Source organism: Equus asinus, chromosome 1 (genome assembly GCF_041296235.1).
Source record: "Equus asinus isolate D_3611 breed Donkey chromosome 1, EquAss-T2T_v2, whole genome shotgun sequence".
Taxonomy (NCBI): domain Eukaryota; kingdom Metazoa; phylum Chordata; class Mammalia; order Perissodactyla; family Equidae; genus Equus; species Equus asinus.
The window spans coordinates 179,941,164-179,962,804 of NC_091790.1; positions in this window are offsets into that span (position 1 = coordinate 179,941,164).

The window sequence follows — 21,641 nt, forward strand, 5'->3', positions numbered from 1 at the left end:
CTCTCTACCTTCAGACCGTAACTGATTAGATCAAGACTAGACACCTGACCTTAATTGGATTAATCTCCTTCTCTCTCTTCAGAATTTGGTATTGGAATTTACACATGGTGAAGTTTACACACACACATCCACTGGAAGAGTGGTACTGGAGGAGGGATGGATTGGATTGCTTCATTTCCTTAAATGGCAAAGGAACTGAGAGTGTAAAGAGAATTCAGGGACAATTAAACATGATTCTGTGACACTGTCTTCTTTTCCTACTCGTTGATACTACGGAGAGAGCAATGAAACACTCTTATATCACTGATGTCAGAGTACATTTTATTAATGAGTGATTTTTTTGTCATAAAAATGCAAAATGGTTTATTGTTAAATATACCCTTAATATAAAAAAGAATGCAAATGCAGCAAAGTCTCATTTTCACAATTGGCTCTGCCTCTGATGGCCGAAACTGTGAATCATTAACTCATCAGCCAACTGACATCTCTTCACCAGGGCTCCCAGAGATGTCTGCGCAGAGGACAAGGCCAATGGCCCACTGTGCTTTACTGAGTATTCTCTGAACTCCTATCTCTAGCGTCCAGGGATGGATAACTAGTTTCAAGAGATTCTTTACTTCCTCTGGCCTGTGATCCCACCTAATGTCAATCCCTTTCTTTAATTTTTAGCTCTGAAGCCAAATCAATCAATCAAACAAACCTTAAAAAATAAACTCAATGAACAGTAAAAAGAAGAAAATTTCTCTCTAAATAACACGCACTCCATGATCTTTCCTCTGGGTTCTACGTGGCATAGTATCACAGTGCTTCTCAAACTTTAATGTGCACACAAATCAACTGAGGATCTTTTTAAAACTCAGATTCTGGTTTCATCTGTCTTGATTGGGGCAGAGAGTCTGTTTCCAACAAGCACCCAGGTGATGCCAATGGCCTCCACTTTAAGTATCAGCGTGAAGACAGTGGTAGACACCTCCCCCCAAATTAGGAAAATGCTCCAGACTGTACTAACCAAATGGGGAAAAAAGAGATTGCAAGGGGTGCTTAAAAGAAGGAACTCCAAGTGCTATTCAAAGTAAACCCATCATACAGACTAGGAATGGTCAACTTCTCTTGAATCCTGTGGCTGCATGGCGTTCTGGGCCTTGACAAATATCTCGACTCCAGCTCAGGGGTGAATTAAAAAGAAAAAGGACTTTTGATTCCCTTATGGTCATTCCTACTTGGGTTTCTCATCAGAATAGCTGGCGGAAGTTTTTTAAGTAGACAAATTCATATGACGCAGGAAAACCACTAAAAAGTATCTGATGTGGGGACCCAGGTTTGTGTATGTTTACATAGCCCTTCTCCTTGTTAAGAACCCCTGAATAGTAACTGTAGTGTGCCCCTAACAAATATACGTCTGGTTTACTATAGTGAGGCCCTATTCATATCAGAACACGTTAGCACTTCTTTATTGCTGGGGCTGACAGTAACCTCATTGCATAAAAACATCTCTTTTAGTAGGTATGTCCCTGCCAATATACGGAAAAACTGTTTTCATATATTATTGATATAATACTTTCATTGTATTTATAATATTAAGTATACAACATATAATTTAACACATTTTTTAAAAATGATATGAGTGATTATAACTGGTCTAGAGAATAGGATTCCTTCCCAGGTCCCTTATATCTGGATAGTTCTCAGTAGTTTATAATTTATTTCTGTGTTTATTACCAAGTTTAATCCTGAACAACCTGATAATAGGTACTATTATTTCCCCCTTTATAGACGAGGAACTTGAGACAGATAAGTTTAGTATTTGCTCAAAGTCACAAAACTAGTTAAGTGGCAAAGCCAGGATTTCAGCAAGGTTTGTCAGATACATATTCTCAACCTCTGGATATACTGTTAGTTTTTAAATCAGTGTAAGAATTTTAAACAAATGAATCTATTGTTCAAGTCTTATTGAAAATTTTTTTATTTTTAAACTTAAATGTTTGATTTATAATTTGCCATCTGAATCGGAAGGAAAATTTGATTAACACCCTTTGTCCTTCTGGCATTATATTTTGCATCCTCTGTTCTCCAAATAAAGGCCAGATTGAGAGCTAAGTAGCAGAAGGAAATGAGACCAGAAAAAAATAAATAGAAACCATTTCACTGGTAACAGTGTTCTTGTATTCCCTTTCAGAAGAAGAGATTTTAAAAGGGTTATTTTATTGCCATCTGTGAGAAATTCAGTTTCAATTACAGAAAATATAATTGAAAATAATTTATGGAGCAAGTTTTGCTCTAAACTGTGAAAAAGTTCAACAGAAGGATGTGGAAACTGGTAAAACAGGTCACCTTTTTCCCGTGAAGTAATCTTTATCTCGCTGGAGAAAGTTGAGGCTCCAAATAGACTGTGGGAGAGGAGAAAAACATACTTACATTTAACTCATGGCCCCAGAGATTTTACCTCTTAAAATTTATTTGAGTAGTTACAAAATTCTTTAGCAGTTGAATGTCATTCCTCTTAGCCCGACAGCTGTCTCTTGCATTTTCTTCTCCAAGGAGCCAACGTTTATTTCTATCAGAAGACTCTAAATCACAAGTCGCTTGACACTTCTAGTTTATCTTCTGTAGCTGAAAAGGTTAATTTAATGCTTTCTCCACTGCATATTAGGAATAGTTCTGAGAGCAGCAGTTTCATATAAGGAAAAAGATGCAGAACATGACATTCTACGCATCTGGATTCCTAGGCCATCACAAGTTTTGCCTTCATAAGCCAATTATAAGCTGCTGCCTCCTGTTGATATGTTAGCTCATCCCCGAGGTGATGTATCCATCTATGCCCCAGATCCACTTGCAGGTTCAAGACTCTCATCCCTTAGCTGCTGGGAGTGTTGGAAATTGAAGGCTCATACCTGGGCCTTTTCTGGATATTGCCATGATAGAAATGAGCTGCCGCATTCAAGGTTTCAGCTAATCCATGGAGTAGTAAATATTGGGATACAAAGCCCCAGCCCCCTTGCCTCTATTTGGGCAACTAGAAGGTCCATCCCACATCCTGAGTGCCCCACAGGACCAGATGAGTCTACAGCTGCAAATTTATCACAGTTAAGCTTCTCTCTCTGCTTAGTCCTGTTTCCTTCTTTCCTCTCAAGTGTTGTTTCTAAGAACACTCCCCAGTGAAGCTTCTGTGTGGAGATCTCAGAGACTCAAGAGTCTTAGGTCCTGACCTGCACCACCAGCAGTGCCTTGGAACACTCGGTTTTATTGCAAAGACATTATTCATAAATTCCTTCATTCATTCCTCAAATATTTCTGAAGTTTCCACTATGTCAGGCATAGTATGAAATGTTGGGAATATGATGATAAATAAGACAGATGTGATACCTGACCATCCAGAGATTACATGCTGGTGGGGTTCATAAGAAAAGAAACAGGTATTTACAACAAGCCATAAAATATGCTACAATAGGAAACAACCCAGGAGAGAGGACCAAATCCATTTATTGTAGGATTAGGGAAGAGTCTTTGAAGGCAATGATCTCTTGCTGAGAACTAAAAGGTAAATAGGAGGACGTAGATCGTGGGCAGCAAGGTATACTCCAGGTAGAGAAAACACTGGGTTTTGATACCCTGAGGCAGAGATAGTGTATGAATCAGGGAAAGAGTTTCAATGTAGTTGGAATTTAGAGTGCAAGATGTAGGAGTGGCCAGCCTGAAAGCCATACTTAAGTGTTCCATTGAAGGATGTTTTTAAAAAATATATCTTAACAGCTTCACTGAGGTATAATAGATATATAATAAACTATATGTATTTAACATATAAAATTTGATAAATTTTAATACACACACACCCATGAAACCATCATCATAGTCAAGACACTGAACACATCTGACACATCTAAGCATATCTTCATGCCCCTTTGTAAACTTTTCTCCCAGCCTTCACCTATCTTAAGGTAAACACTGATATATTTTCATCACTATTGGTGGTTTATGTTTTCTAGTATATAATATAAATTAAATAACATAGAATATTTCATTCTTGTCCGACTTCTTTCACACAGCAGAATTATTTTGCAATTCATGTTGTTCAGATTGTTTATCCACTTGCTGTAAATGGATATTTCAGTTTTTAGCTATTACAAACAAAGCTATGAACATTCATGTACAATCTCTGTGTGGACATACACTTTATTTTTCTTAGGTAAATACCTAGGGGTGGGATACATCATACGGAATATGTATATTTAACTTTGTATAAAACTGCCAAAATGTTTTTCAAAGATTGTACCATTATATAACCTCACAAGCAACATACAAGGGTTTCTCTTTCAAATCCTCACCGACACTTGGTATGGTCAGCCTTTTTAATTTTAGCTCTTCTAACAGATTTGTTGTGATTTCTTATTGTGGTTCCAATTTGCATTTCCTGAAATATTTCATGTGCTTTTAAGATTTTGCATTTTTCTGTAGTTATAAGCAATTTCATCATAATGTGTCTTGGTGAAGTTTTCTTAAAGTGGCATTTATTGAGGTTTTTAGATCTATAGGTTTATAGTTTTGATCAAATTTGCAAAATTTTTCAGTGATTATTTCTTAAATATTTTTTCCATCCCACTTCCCCCTCTCTCCTTTTATTCAGAGTTCAATTGCACACATATTTGGTCACTTGAAGTTGTCCCACAGCTCTGTGAAGCTCTCGCTGTTCACTCTTTTTGCTTGTTTTTTTCTCTCTCTTTCATTTTGGATGGTTTCTATCGCTATGTCTTCAGGTTCACTAATTTTTTCTTCTGAAACATGTATTTTGCCATTAATCCATTCAGTATTTTTTTCTTCTCAGATGTAGTTTTCATCTCTAGAAGTTCTATTTGGGTCCTTTTCATCTTTCATGTCTGTGCTTAACATATTCAACCTTCCCTCTGGCTTCTTGGGCATATGAATGCAGTTCTCATTACCTTTCTAATGTCCTTTGTTAATTTAAATGTTGGTGTCAGTTCTGGTTCCATTTCAATTCATTGAATTTTCTCCTTGTTATGGATCACATTTTCCTGCTTCTTTGCATGCTTGGTAATTTTTTTATATGCAAGAAATTGTGACTTTAATCTTGTTAGTGCTGGATATTTTTATATTCCTATAAATATTCGTGAGGTTCATTTTGGGATGTGGTTAAATTACAGTTTTGTTCTTGCTGTCATCATTTGTTAGGCCAGTCCAGAATAGTGTTCTGTCTAGGTCTAATTATTCATCACAAGCAAGGAAGAACCTTCTGATTATCCTACCAGGTACTCCATGGATTATGAGTTTTTCCACTCTGGCTGGCAGAAATAGGCACTACTCTGGTCCCATGTGAACTCCAACTGCTGTTCCCTCTGATCTTTTCATGTAGTTCTTTACTTGGCCTCAGAGAGGTTCTTCACTGATCACTACTCAGCTGAATACTTGAGAGGGATTCTCTACATGTCTGGAATTGTCTCTTTGTACTGTCTGTCCTGTATACTCTAGCCACTGTGATCTCCCCAAACTCTCAACTGTGTCTCCTTAACTCAAGGAGTCTGCCAGCTGCACTTAGGTTCTCCATTTCTATGCTGAAACCTGCAAACACTTTCAAGGCAGTAAGCGGGGGCAATGGTAGGGCTCATCTCATTTGCTTCCCATCTCTTAGAGATTACTGCCTTTTTTTGCCTGATTTCCAGTGTCCCACAAAATATTTTTGGGGCAGGCCCCATGGTGTAGTGGTTAAGTTTGCAGCAGCCCAGGGTTCGCGGGTTTGGATCCCAGGCACAGACCTACATGGTGCTCATCAAGCCATGCTGTGCTGGCACCCCACATCAAAATAGAGAAGGATTGGCAGAGATGTTAGCTCAGTGACGATCTTCCTTCAGCAAAAAGAGGAAGTTTGGCAACAAATGTTAGCTCAGGACCAATCTTCATCACCAAAATATATACATATGTGTGTGTGTATATATATATATAAACTATATATATAGTTTCATATATTTTTTCTATTTTTTTATGTTGTTACTTCAGACAGGAGTGTAAATTTGTTCCCTATTCCTCCCACTTGGCTGGGAACATTGCAAGACTTTAAACAGAGAATGATTTGATAGATTTTGGGAGACATCCAGTCTATAGTATGGAAAATGTTGGATTAAAGCAAGCCTGGATGCAGCCAGAGAGATCAATGAGAAAGCATTGCTGTAGGTCGGGTGAGAAATCCTAGTGTGCAGTAGATTTTATCATCCTGCTTTGCCAATTATTGTCAAAGAGGAATCATGATAGTCACCACCATGTAGAGAGGAGAGAGAATGGTGTGTGTGAGCATGTGTGTGTGTGTGTGTGTGTGCATGTGTGTGAGCTCACAGGTGTAAGGACTGATAGGTGGTATATAGAAATAAAAAGAAAGGAGTCAGCTTGCCAGTCCATCTCCAGTGTAACATAATGTAGGAATTTCATAGTTCAATTTTATGTTTCAAAAATATATCAAAGTATTATTCTGCATGTTTTTGGTTTATTTCTTCCCTCCTCTGCTTGCTCACGTATATCTCTGAGTCGTCTTTCCCCATACCAAGCAATTGAAGAAAAGAACACTCATGGATTTGGATATATGTATAGAGAATGAGTTTTTCATGCTCCAAAGATTAGATCAGATGGGACTGGGAAAGGTGGAGCATAGAATGTATCTATATGGGGGAAGGGGTGTTGCTGTGTGTAACTCAATCTGAGGAAAAAGCAGAGAAACATTCATGTTCCTGGAAGGGGGCTCAAGAATCAGAATCTTTTCTTGCAAGGAGGAGGAACAAAGTATAAGAGACTTAACACTTAAGGTGTCCTAGAGCATGGAGTTCCACTGAACCATCGCCTATGGTCAATATGCCAACTGTCACTTCTATAATCCCCGAACAGAAGGTCAGAAAAGTATGCAACTTCTGGGAAAACATAGTTGTGAAAAAAACCTCCTTGTCGTATCAGCGTTGGGATTTATGAGAACCAGATGGGCCTTCCTCCATAAGCCACACTACCACTAGGACTTTGATACTGCCTATCTGTTTCTCCTCCCTTGGTGATAACCTCTTTCCTCTCTCTGAGACATCCCATAGCTCCCTGACTTTTTCATCTTCCTTACTATCAAAAATTGTTCACAAGGAGAAACACAAATGGCCAATAATGCAGCTATCCTAAGTAGACCACTATGGCAATATAGAAAAAGAACAAACGATGAAAAAATGAAGATCATTATTATTGAAAGATAGAACTAGGAGAACAGAACAACCAGGTAATTTTCTTTCTGTAATTATCATATTTACATTTGACATTCCCTGGAAACAGATTCTGAGTTCTACATCTCTTGATCTATACCATCTTTCCACTGTAGTACAAGGTCATATACACGAAAGTGCTCAGTAAATGAGGACCACTTGACAGAGATTTATGGAGTAACTGAAGAGAGGCGAGTAAAATCTTTAAGCCCCACTTTGCCTTGTATAAAATGATTATTTTAACTGCTTCAATCCACTGTGTTTTGAGAATCACAATACACGCACAGTACCTTAACATATAAAAGCTTGGTATCAGGATCTGAAAAAGCAGTACAGCAGTTCTATGACATTTGCCTCCACCCCAATTCCCTGCCCCGAAAGGCAGAGCTTTTAACATTATTAAAGCTCACCTGGTTAGAGGAGGGAAAGCTACTTAAAAGTCTGACATCAGACTGGTAGCAGTTTGCACAGTCAATTGGCAGATTCTTCATCCAAGAAGAATATACATATGCATCATGTTAGGTACAAGAATAAAACCAAAGTTAGACAAACTCTTTGCCCGTTTATCATTGAGGCCATTTTCATAGCTCGCAGTACCTCTGAGTAACTCTCTTAGGCCTGGCAATGCCCACCTTGGCCCAGCACCCTCGTGTCCCTGTCAAGCCAAGACTCTTGATATGCCCTCCACTGGGTCGGACCAGTGATACATCCATCCCAGTGCGCTGATGAACAGTAACACCAAAGGATGACATTTCTCCTGGTCTTAGTTTAAATTTCACAGGCAAGATGCCCAGTAGATTGGTATCTAAAGTTAATTTCTGAATCCTCTCTAGAAACAATAGAGGATAAGATGAATGCTCTGTTTAGGTATTGCATTAAGAACTTCACAAATGTTACTTATTTCCACAAAAACACAGAGGTAGGTAGCTCAGAGAAACTGGAACTTAAAGTTGAAATAATATGCCCAGCATCACAGATCTAATAAGAGCAGAGTAGGTCTGGAGACTGAGCCTTCGACCTCTCTGCCTCTTCACAGCTGGCAGGAATTCCTGTCTGGGAAAACACCTTTGCTTATGACTCTGTGTTCCAGCCCCTTTCCATGCAAATCTCCTCACCTCTGGGTCAAACTTGAATCGAATAGTAGCTCTCTTCACTAAATATGGGACATTCCTTTTTTTCAGTTGATGATCATTCTTCTACTGAATTAGAAGTTCAAGAAAAAGTTAGAGGGTAAAGAATAGGATGAGATCAGATGTCAAATTAATAACTTTTCTAACAATTAGCCAAATGAAAGAGGTCTAGTCAATTCAGTTTAAGAAAACATTGTTGAGTGCCTATTCTTTGTCGGGCCCTGTGCTGAACACCAAATGCAAAAATGCCTTTGGAAATTAATTCTCTTGCTTAGGCATTCTTTTACATTATAAAATAAAATACAGTTCTTTTACATTATAAAATCGTGACCAGGGATCACAATTTTTCTACTTATTTTGTTGTAGCTTAATGACTGATAATCTCAGTTAACTGACTTTACTGAGTTAACCCATTTTCAATGATTCCTTTACAGAAAATGATGCTGAAAACGAGCAGTTTTCCACAAGATTACAGAGGGATTTAGTTGGGAAGCATCCATTACCGTTGATAGAATTTATATAACTCAATTTTACTGCCATTAAAAGGTCAAATCTGAAAGGTTTCATAAATGTTATTTCCTTTCAAAGAAGTTGTTTCTGACAAAAATAGTAAGTTATAGAACTCAAAACTGATCATTAACTCCTCTTTTGATCTGTATTCATTATTTTAATATGAATATGAATATTTTAACATGAACCTTTGTCCCACTACTTATATATGTACACCTTTATGTATATATAAATATATGCTTTATTTTTTTTCCTTTTTCTCCCCAAATCCTCCCAGTACATAATTGTATATTGTAGTTGTGGATCTTTCTAGTTGTGGCATGTGGGACGCCGCCTCAGCATGGCCTGATGAGCTGCTCCATGTCTGTGCCCAGGATCCGAACCAGTGAAACCCTAGGCCACGGAAGCCGAGTGCGAGAACTTAACCACACGGCCACGGGGCCAGCCCCTAAATATATGCTTTTAATTACCTCATTTGGTAGGTATTCTCTACAATTAAAAGGTATGTGTGTGTATATATATATATATATATATATATATATATAAATATACATAAATATATATAAGGTACATATATGTTTTATATATATATGTGTATATATATATATATAAGGTATTTACATGTATATAGTCTCCCAGTTTCGAACAATTGTAGATGAGGCTTTGTTGTTTTTGATTCCTATAAAAGCCTTTTAATCAACAATCAGTGGTAAGTGTCTTCTCTTTGAATGGCAGAAAGCAACCTCACAGAAGCTTTCCCACGGACTCTCTCAGTGACAGGTGCTCTCCGATGGTGTTTTGTCGAGCAAACCCGGGCACGATGGGAACAGAGTAGGAGCTTCAGCTTGAACATAGCCCCGTCTGCATGTTCTCTGCTAGGAAGGCATCTGTTAGCAACCCTTTCTCATGCCCACCCTCTGTTATCAGTCAAATTGACTCCTGGTGTCTGAGATGGTAAGTGGCTTCTCTGGTTAATTCAGATTCCTCATGAGTATCTCTGCCCCTTTTTGGAAACTACTTTTATAAACAGGACAGGATAATGAATAAAGAAGAAAACAACCAACCAAGCTTCAGTTACAGTTTGATTCTCATTCCCAAATACACAGCCATATCCTTACTCTTAGAAAAGATGAGCTGATCTTGATTGTGCCTCACTTAGGAAAACGACCACCTGACACTAGTTGGAGAACAGATAAATCTCCAAAATTTTGCAAACAGTAATTCAAGATTTTTTTTTTAAAGCATGGATTTTACCTCTCCTGGAGGCACACGGAAAAACAGTACCATGGGGTGCAGGGTTATTAACCAAGTGCATCTGACTGCCAGAAAGTTGAAATCGCACCTCGCTGTTTGCAGCCAGCCGGATTTCTCCTGGCAACCCGTGGCTGTGTTAACTGCCGACGGAATGGCGTTGCACAGCCAGCTCTCCATCTGGGGTAAGGAAAGGGCTGTGCAGAGGTAGGTGCTTTAGGAAATGAGCTTAACTCTAGCTCCTCTTTGTTATATCAGCATCTAATTTACATGTAAAATCAAACACCTACGAATGAATTAGATGTCCACAGAACAAAAACATTAGAGATTAATGAGCAATGTCAATGATTAAGAGCTCTGAAGTATTATGAGGGGTAGTTTATGTTTGTTATTTTTGGAGGGAAATAAATTTATATGATGCATGATTATTAAAGGAGAGTTTAAATGCAGTAGGCATATATTGTGTTGTTCAGTTTTACTATACCTCAAACCCAACCCCAAAATACAGCTAGCACATCTTTCTTTCTGACATGTCTGTAGGTAGACTGGAGTATCTCTGCTTCTGGCTACAGTCTTTGGGTGGGCCCAAGCTAGACGGGTACTCTTCACTGAGGCATCTTCTCCTAGAAGAGGTCAGAAGCTTCTAGATGGGTGGGTACAAATGAGAGATGTCTTTTAAAGCCTTGGCTTGAGACTGGCACACGATTGTTTCTTCCCACATTCCTCTGGACAAAGCAATCTCCCTGGCCTAGCCCATTCCAATGGAGGTGGGGGAAAGACAATGAATATTCGCTGAACAATGAGCTAATCTGGCACATCTTTTTTTCCCTCATGATTTAGAATATGTCAGTCATTAAGAAAGACAAAATTAAAATCACTGGTTAACCCATCATGCAGAGATCATCGGTGTTCATCTTTAGTATATATCCTTCTTGTCTTTTATTTGCTGGTACATTGTAGAGTGACTGGTGGCAAGGCATTAATAAAAGGTTCCTACGGAGAGGGGAAGGCTTACCAGGAAAGGGGAAAGAGGAGAGACTGGGGCAGTTCCAGTAGTGTAACAGGGTATTAAATCAGACCGCCTATGTTTCTATGCCTATCTCACTCCAAGTAGCTGTATAATGGTGGGTATATTAATTAGCCTCTCTGAGCCCCAATTTTAATCTGTAAAATGGGGCTAACAATTGTGTTTACCTCATGTGGTAAGGGTGAAGATTAAATGAGTTATTGAATGTAGGTAGAATAGAACTTTCAAGATGATAAATGCTCAGTAAAAGATAGCCACTATCCATAAATATAATGTGGTAGAGTTTTCTCTTTAATTATTGGCCTGTTTGTCTTATATGCGTTATCCGTACTCTGTTCTCTCACTGGTAACCAAGGGTCTCTTTTGCTGCCTGAAGTAGAAATAAAAGGTTCAAACAGATACTGGCATAACGCAAGAGAGAAAGACCTGGGTGCACGCCTGCAGAATGGCAGACCTCCCAAACACTCTCAGAGCCCAAAGCAGAAGTCATCTAGTACTTTGGAAAATAAGTTTTGAAAACCTATGCAATAGCTTCCTGTACACTTTAAACTTGATGTCTAAGAGTCTTCATAATGAGTTGAAATAGATAAAATTTCTGGCATTTGATAAATATGAATGTTTTAAAATAGAGTCACAGTACACTTTTAAATATCCAGTGAAATTTAAATATCATAATGATTTGAAACAGTACGTCAACAATTTCTTCCTTGACATTCAGCAATTTTATATCTTTTGCTTTTAGTCACTCTTTCATTCCTTTTCTTACCGTAAAATTTTATCTTAGAATAATCTATTTTTTATTCTGGAAAGACTTTCATCGATAATCTTACCATCATTCTTTGCAAAGGAAAAATACATATGAAAAATGGAAAATTTCTTTGACTGAAGAGTTATAAACATTAAATTTTTTTCTGGCCTGAATCATTAGTATTATTACTGTGCATCACAAATATAGCATTAATATTGCTATATAATTATTTAACATTAAAAGTAAAATTTTATTAGAAATGTATATCTTTTTGAGATTATTGGTATTTTTTTCAATTAGTTCTTGTCTCTGTGAACGCATTAGAAATTGCTAAGGATAGAGTTCTGCATGAATTGTATTCTGAAATATTTTGTTTTTATACATGTGAACACAGAGAAATTATTTTCACAAAAATCAGTAGAAAGGAAAGGAGGGAAGTTTTATTTCTTTTTCACAGACGTGTCACTCAATTCCTTAAATGCCAAAAATCACAGTGATCTATCAAAAATTATTTTTAATTATAGACGGGTTGACACATCTTTGAAGGCCAAAATCACAGTGATATATCACCAAAAATTACTTTTAGCCATTTTTAATTAAGTCCCACTTCAAATTGGCAAAAGCAAAGAATTGGAAAACTGACTTGAAAAATGACTTGTTGCCCAGTCATTATAGTCCACACTCCATCAATATCTGGAATGGAAACCAAAAGAACTTTCCAAACAGATACCAAATGGTTGTAAATTATACCTAGCACTCTTTTATTTAGAGGTGTCTTACATAACCCAATATGTCCAAAAAAGTTAGGAAAAAAACAAAATGCTATTTCACTACACTCTTCCTAGAACAATATTTTTGTATTAAATTCTTTTTATCTTACTATATATTATTGTATAATTATATATAATATAGTATATACAAATGTATAATATATTTATATATACATATGTATATATAGTAATATTATGTATAATATATTATAAAACATACATTTCTTCTTCTTATATATTATTTTATCTTATTGCATCTTTTATATTATATTATTACAAATTATATTATGTATTAAATATATTTCATCAATACTTTGACATTGCAGAATTTACTTATTAAATTTATGGAGAATGCCACCCTTTGCCTAATCAGGAAAGCATCCCTAAGCTAATCAGACATATTCTGTCAGAAAAATGTTGCCTTCACATTTCAATTCAAACAAATGTATTACTGCACTTCTCAAGTGTTATTCTAAAAACTCCTGAGGAAATAAATTACATGTAAAGAGATGCTATAGGCAGTTTTTAGGATTAAAATAATGTCAATCAAGAATAATATGTTATAAAAACAATATAATAAATCAGTAAGCTGTTTCTTATTACTCAATTTGTAATAATTTAGTGAAATGTTTAGCTAAATCTCTAAGTTCTTTGTAAAGCAGGAGGAATAATACACTTGGCGAGCCTTTAGCCCATGTGAGGCTTTCTCAGTTAGCTATCGATCCAATATTGCTGCGTAACAACATAACATCAGTGTCCTATGACAATAAACATTTATTTCTAACATCTATTTCTAGTGTCAGCAGATCCAGGCGAGCCTGGACTGGTGGCTCTTCCATTCCCGGCTGGGCTCCTTAATTTGCTGGGGAGTCAGCTGACCTAGACTGGGCTCAGAGGGGTGGCTCAGGGTTTTTGCCCATGTCTCTCATTGTTTTTCTAGGATGAGCAGGTTAGCCTGGGCATGTCCTTCACAACGTGATGGCCGAATCAAAAAACAGCAAGTGTTTCCAAACACTTAAGCTTCTTGCAGCTTAAGCTAGAAACTGGCATAGTGTTTTTCATTTTATTGGCTGAAGCAGGCCACAAGGCCAAACCTAGGAATGGGAATCATGCTGGGCCACAGGGAGAACACATGGCTAGTTGTGTGGCTAAGGACAAGGATACAAGAAGGAATGGAGACTGGTAGGCAATAATTCGATCTACAATTGCCTGGGTAACAAACTTTGGCTTTTGAAAATAATTACAAGGGGAATCGAATATAAAAATCAGATATAATTCAATTGAGTTCATTAGCTCCCATGATCAAACTTTTCCTGTGTGTTGAAAAAGGAGGGAAGGAGAAAATCACATATTGCTAAAATCTAATCAGTCTGGCAACTGATGTGTAGTTTTATCTTTTGTTAATAGGAAATAGAAAATATTAAACATGAAACAAAATTAAGATCATGAAATAAAATTAGGATAAAAGTGGTGTAAATATTTCCTTTTACTTTACAAAATAGTTCCAAGTATCTTGTTGAATACTGTTTGCCACATTTGAAATAAATTATGTTCAAGTTTTATCTCTGAGTTTTAACCAATATACATTGAAAGAATTGGGTGAACTAAAAAAAATTCCAGTAACAGTTAAAAGAATCAACAGCACTTACCTATACTATGTAGGCTATTTGAAAGTTATTTTCTTTCCAACTAAATAACATGTCTTAGGGATGAAATTTGAAAAGAGTTAAAACATTGCTGACATCCAAGCAAGTGCTGTTTTTGTACTTATTTCTTACTGATGGCTACTTTGCTTTGCTCACAGCACTTTCTCTCCCAATAGCGATCCATCTTTTGATAATGGTGGGGGAATAGAAAGAAAATTCTTTACCTCACAAACCCCAGTCTATCACATATCTGAAGTTTGAACATCCCAACGTGGGTCAAATACCCATTTCGGACAGAAACACAATAAGATAGGGATCAACTGGACATATTGTGGCTTTAAATGCAGTTTATAAATGATCAGGCAAGTCTCTGCCCCTTGTATTTTCTGTTTCTTTATTCAAATTAATTCTGCATACTTTTTTTCTGCTAGCTGAATTTTGGGATCATTTTGACAAGTTCAAGCACTTTCTTTTAAGATTTTGATTGGATGTGTTTGAAAGTGTAAATTAACTTGAGGTAGCTATCACGACTTTGCCATAGTGTTTTCCTGTACAGGATTATGACATCCACATATTTATTTATTAGTTATTAATATTCATGAGCTAAATCTTGCTTCCTTACCATAAGTCCTTCACATTTCTTTCTTAAGTTATTATTTGTTATTCTTATTTCTACTCTTGAGAATGAAAATTGTTTTCAATTATCATTCCTGATTCTTTTTTTAATAGGAAAGAATCTCAGAACACATTATTTTCTGAGTTGTTAGTAATTAAATGGATGGCCTCAGGATTTTTACATTTAGGGAATTTTAATTAATGTTTAATAAAGTAAACATGAATTTAATTATACTTTTGAAATGTATGTAGAAGTTTTATCTTTATTTAATAATTTAGGTACTTCAAAATGACATTCAAACTTTTTAAATCATCCACTAAATTCACAATATCTTTAGTCTGAAAGTTTTCTGCTTTCTACTTAACATTGTTGGTTATAGTAGACCACTCAGAATTTCAAAGATCTAATCCTATTTTCTAAATCAGGTAGATTGATACAATTAGATATGTTTGGCTGATTGCTGTCTCACTGAAGCATGATTCCTTTGTCCATCCTTGTAAAGATAGTTTCAGCAATTCACAGTAAGAAAAACACTCTGAATAAGCTTTCATTAGAAATTTCCAAGGAATACAGAAAGAGTTTATGGTTCTGTTCTTTTCCTTTCAAGATTTCTCTTCTACAACCACAATAAAACATGAGTCATGGACATATGTTTTGATGTACCTGAAAAAGAAAGCTAGATTTACAACCTCCCATTAGTATAGGGAAAATTTATATATTTGATGTAGATCCAACTATAAGAATATATGGGCAATCTAAGTGACTGTTGTACAGAGATACAAAAGACAAAATTTTGCTTTAATTTTCTTGCAGAAAAATGTGCTATTTTAAATTATTTTTAGTTCAAAGATTGATGGAATCAGTAGTTGTTCAAAAAGTACTGTCAATCCTTCTCTGAAGTCAACCACGATAATACAACAAAAAGAAGTATAACCCATTACCAGTGTCATTAGCAGTCAGCTTACTCAGTGCCTGCTGAAAATTGATGGCCAAAATAGAGAACAGCTCCTTTAATTTGCTCTCATTCATCTTGAAAGTCAAAAGAACAAATGGACTATTTTCAAAAGACGGGAATAGGCAATTTATCTTTGTTCATACTGGACAAAATATCTCTACCTATCAGCCCCTATACATAAAGTAAATAGAAATAAAGGGGGGGAGGGTTGGGAGGGAAATGACAATATGGGGGGAGGGGAGAAAAGATAGTAAGTTTTTTATAAAGGATGACAGTATTAGAGACAGAATTTGAAGAAAGGAGTAATCATGGTAAGACTGAGCAGAAAAATCAAAGGAAACAATAAAAGAAGAATGGAATAAACAGACATGTTGCAATGAACCAGAGGCAAATATAGCTATGGTAGACAAGGGAATCTGCAGAACTCAAAAAAATTGAAATAGGATATTATTACAGTTTAAAATTCTGAGCACCTGATGGTATTGAATAAGCATCATTCTAACAATTGAATAAACAAATCAATGAGAAGGGACAGCATTTCCTTATTGAAGAATTCCAATTAACAAATGTAGAAAGAATAAGGGAAAAACAAAATTACCATTGGGTAAACACCAGAATAATAATAATTGTTGCAGGCATGATCTACTGATGCTAATGAATGCTCAAATTAGTGAGTGAAACTTTGAGGGGGAATTGAACATTTGCATAACTTCATATATTTTCCCCAAGACATTTACTAATTACAAATAGGCAAAGAGTAACTTACAGTGGAGAAACTCCAGACCCACAGACAGAATCTTAGCCAGGTGATCACTAGTAATTTCACTAATAATAAGACATTGACATTTTGTACCCTGTGACATGCTCTGAGAAGGGCACAAAATCACTTCTGTTGTCTTTCTAAACATGTATAACCCGATGAAAATAACATCAGACAAAACCAAACAAGAGATTTTCTGTAAATTAACTGACCAATACTCTTTAAAGTATCAAGATCCTAAAAGACAAAGACTAATGATGGGTCACAGATAGGAGGAGACTAAGGAGACAGTACAACTAAACGCAGTGTGGAATCCTGGACCAGATCTGGAAAAGAAAAAGGTCATTAGTGGGGAACCTGGTGAAATGTGAGTAAGGTCTCTATTTTAATTAATAATAGTGTATCAAAGTTAATTTCCTGGCTTTGATCATTTTACTTTGGTTATGTAAGACGTTAACAAGAGGGGGCGCTGGGTGAAAAGTATATGCAAATTACTATTTTGCAACTTCTCTGTAAATCTAAAATTATTTCAAAATAAAAGTTAAAGAATTCTGGGGGCCGCAAGCAAAAATCCTGGATAAGACTTTTGTTGTAGGAATAATGTACCGATATATTTATTTCTGTTTGGTTTTGGATATATCAAATGATGTGTTTTCCTTCAGTGTCGCATCCATACAAGGAATGACTATGCCCTGTTTCCTCAAGGCTGCTTGCAGGGCACTGGAATGCTCAGCTCCAACCAAGATTCTGGATTCCAGGCTTGGCAATGTGACAAGGACACAGTAGAGCAACAACCTCCTGGTAAATGTGGACTTGGGTAATTATCAAACCAGTAACAATCATAATAGACTCATGTGGAGGGGATTTCCCTATTCTCCTGGTACCAGTTAATTCTGGATCCCTATGTTATGACGGGGGTTAGGAGAGGGGAATAATCCCTAAATTTACTTAAATTCCTAAGCTTAAATGGCTGGATATAGGTTTGAATCAGATTTAATTTGATTTAAAGTAAATAATAGGACCTTTACTGCATCTTCAAGATTGTGGATTAAGATTTATAGTCACTACCCCTCCTAAATCTTCTGTTAATTATTAAAGAAATAAAACCATGATGAAGAGATACCCTTTTTTTTGGAATAACAAAGAAAGCAGAAGTTCTCCGACTTGAAATGGTAATATATCTAAATCTCTCTGTTCCAGACATTGGAAAAATCCCTACTATTGATTATTTGGCTCAAGTATCTGTAAAATATGATTTCTTTATCCGTTTCTATTCTTCCTCAGAGATTTGGAAAAACGGACAATTTTCATGATGAGTTGCCATTTACATAACTTTGAGGTTTCAGTTGGTGAGCTTTAGGGCATTGGAGTCCAAGGTGGCACCTGGCAGGCTCATCACACTGCGTGAAACATTTCAGTAACCACTTTCTCTGCTTAGCGACCAGATGAATAGCTCCCTCTTGTTTGGTTTAGACAAGCAAGCAAACTGTTAATTTACAGAGCACTTTGATTTTCACTTGATTCTACTAAAGTTCAGAAAAGAAGTTCCCAGGGTTACACTCCATCACTACCAACTTCTTTTTCTCTATGGTGTGTGAGTGCATTTCAGCGAGGAAAGAAGAGTTTGATAGATGGCTTACCCAGAAAATAAATAACGCAGTGTTTGCCAACTGCTGCTGTCTTTTATGCCTGGGTAACCTGGATTTGCATTAGAATCCAGCCACAGTTTAACAGTATAATTTATGGTGCTTCTAAAAGATCTGCTTTTTTTTTTTTAATTCCTTGGACTGATCATCCAAGTTCATTCTTATTGCCACGTTAGCAATAGAGGTTTCTATTTTCCCCTTGAAATTGTCAGTTTAAGAATTTATGGTCGTACCCAAAGTAAATATTCTTTAATCCAGCACAAATAGTGTGTAATGACATTATTCCTGACTCACAAGGCTTTCAATGGGCTTTGGAGCCAGACAAACTTTGATTCTTTGATCAGTACTGAGAAGCTGCACTTAGGACTTAGTACTTAGAAAATTAGGGTTAAACGTTTGTCCTCTGAGGTTTACAATGTGACATCAACACTACGGGTTAGAACTAGGTTCTCAACAACTTAAAAGGAAAAGATAGGAGACTTGCTCACAAGACTTACTGGTAAGTTAAGTGTGTTAATATATATGTGATAGTCAATGAGAATGAAAGCACAGCTATCATATTTATACCATTAAAAATTGACTTATCTAACTCCTCTTCCTCAGATTCTATGGTCTCCAAGCACATCCATGATTCAGTTTTGGTTTATCTTCAGTTCTTCATTTACTCATTCAACCTATAGGAGCAACAACCTAGCAAGTATAGCATATTGATTTTCCTCCTGTATTTCTACTCTTCATGACTCTGGCTTCTCTTGGTAAATAAATAAAATGACTACTAGCTATTTTTTCAAAAGTGCTTAAGAGTAGGGTGTTTTATTGTGACTATTTCCAGAATGGATAAGCAGTTATATATCTGATTGTTTATTAATAATTTGGCTTTCTGGAGTCTGCCTCAGAGAGAAGTGAATCTGATCTGGCCACCCCTGGGTACCGAAGGAGGAAGTCTTTGAGGTCTTCAAAGCAATGATTGAGTTCCAGCCACCTTTACCTTAAATCACAATGCTGTATCACTTCCAAGTTTATTCTTTTACTGATTTATGTGGAATAACGTCTCTGTGTTACTTGCTAACTGTGTGATTTTAGGCAAGTTATCTAGGCTTCTTTAAGCCAATTTTCCATAATCCTAAATGAAGTTAATAGTTTATACCTCATAGAGATGCTGTTTGGATTGATTATCATACTCAAAAAGTGTATGGTACATTTGTTTGGCACATAATAAATATTCAATAGGTGGCAGTAAAATTAAAATATAATGAGTTCAATATAATAAATGTTCTTATAACGAGTCCATCACCTTTCACTGGCTTAGAGGTAGGACAAACGTAGGGGCACAACCTAGAAAATCTGTGTTGGGACGTCAAGAATACATTTTATTTGCTTTATGTTATATTCCTCAAACCTGAACACTGAGGGCAGTATTCTTGGTCATCTGGTCCCATCTCATCACAAAGGAATCCCAACTAGAACTTCACCTAGATTCTTAAAAACCTTCTAGTGATTGCGAACTGACCTCTCTATGAGACTCATTTTTTATTCTAATTTCAGGTAAATCTACCCACTAAAACCCACAAAACTGAAATGTGTATCTTTGTAACATCTGTCTTTTGATTCTATTTGCCTCAAAGTAACAAATGCTACAAATAACTCCTCTTTAAAAACTCCTGTCATGTTTCTGTTCGTTTTCATTTTTTCCAGGTTGAAAGTCCCAAAGTCCCTCAAACATTTCTCATCTTTCATAATTTCTAAGTTCTTTACCATCTTTTAAATGTAAAATGAGGCTTCTCCACTGGAATATAACAGCCCGTGAGTGGTCTGACAATAGCAGTGAACAGTGGGAGGATAACACCCTTGCCTTTTTGATCTAAATCCTGCTCCTCTACTATTGCCACTTAACGATAAATGAAGGTTTATTACCTTGTTTCAGCATCCAGTCACAATTTTTTGTTCACACTGAACCTTTGGATGACTAAGGTCTTTTTTTACAATAACCGCTATGGAAGTACATCTTCCCTGGGCTCAATATCTGAGTACGAGATTTTTAACCGTGTCTACAGGCCCCCATATTTAACTTAAATATCATCTCCTTGATTTGTTTTTACCTAACATAATATTTATTCCTTTCAGACTTATTCATATACAAGTGTGATACTCATTATATTATCAAACAATTCACAATATATTAAACCAAGTAGGGAAGTTGATCTGATAAACACGAAGCTATACAATGGGTTTCACTTTAAAGAATTTCTTGATGATCCTCCAGGTAGAAATTTGAAGAGAGGTAGAACATAAAATGTTCTTATACTGAGATGTATTTGTTAATTTCCTTTTACAGAGTTCACTTGATTACGAAAGACTCAATAGGACAAATAGAATAATGAATAAAAAAGCTTATACTTGATTCACTAACGATTCAGATCGAAATAGTTGAAGGCATCCATGCTCTACACTCAGTTTACCAAGCAATAGTGTCACTACAAAATTAAGTGTAGAAGTCAAATGATAACTAATATTTTTAGATTAAGGTTTTACTCACTGCAGTTTATAAAATCTTACAATTCTATTAAAATTTGAGCCCATGAACTTAACTGACATCATACGAATTTTGCACAGTTCTTATCACTGTAAAATTTTTGGTTTTGAAGCAGAATTTTCTATAGAAGGAAGATAATACAGAGTTTAGCAAACAATTAGCAATGACCATTTGCAGTGAACTCGGGATTTCGAAGACAGTTCAATATTATTTCATTTTTAGAATTTAGTATGTATGCTTTCATAGACAAATTGTGATCATTAGGAACTTGATACATGTTCCTCACAGTGAGAAAAGCGCAATAAGAAAAAGATATTATTCCTCCCAATCTATGAAAACTCACAACTACTGATAAGACAACCAGCAGGGTATCTGAGAATGTTTCCCATAATTTTACTATTTGCAAAGCATCTAATGCAATTAAATACTACTCACCAACTGTTTAAATAAATGAAGTAAATGGGCCATTTAACCTTTTACTTGCTCCACCTCAATAGCCTCCCAAAATATTGATTAGTCAATTCAGTTAAACAATATGTTCAAATACAGCATAGTAATGGAAATCTTTTTATTACTAAATTATTACTAAATGTTCTGTAAACGTCATTCCATGCAATAATTCAGGTGTAGTACGTTATGTTATAAAATGAATGCAAGTCCTGATCCAAAACTTAAGGGCTCTTCATTTTAAGAAAATTAAATTTTAAGCTAATGGCACACCATCGTGGGCTCCTTCTCTGCCTTAATCTTTGCTATCATTCTTAATGATCAGACTTTACCATTCTTACACCAAAATCCAATGCACCTTCTCTGT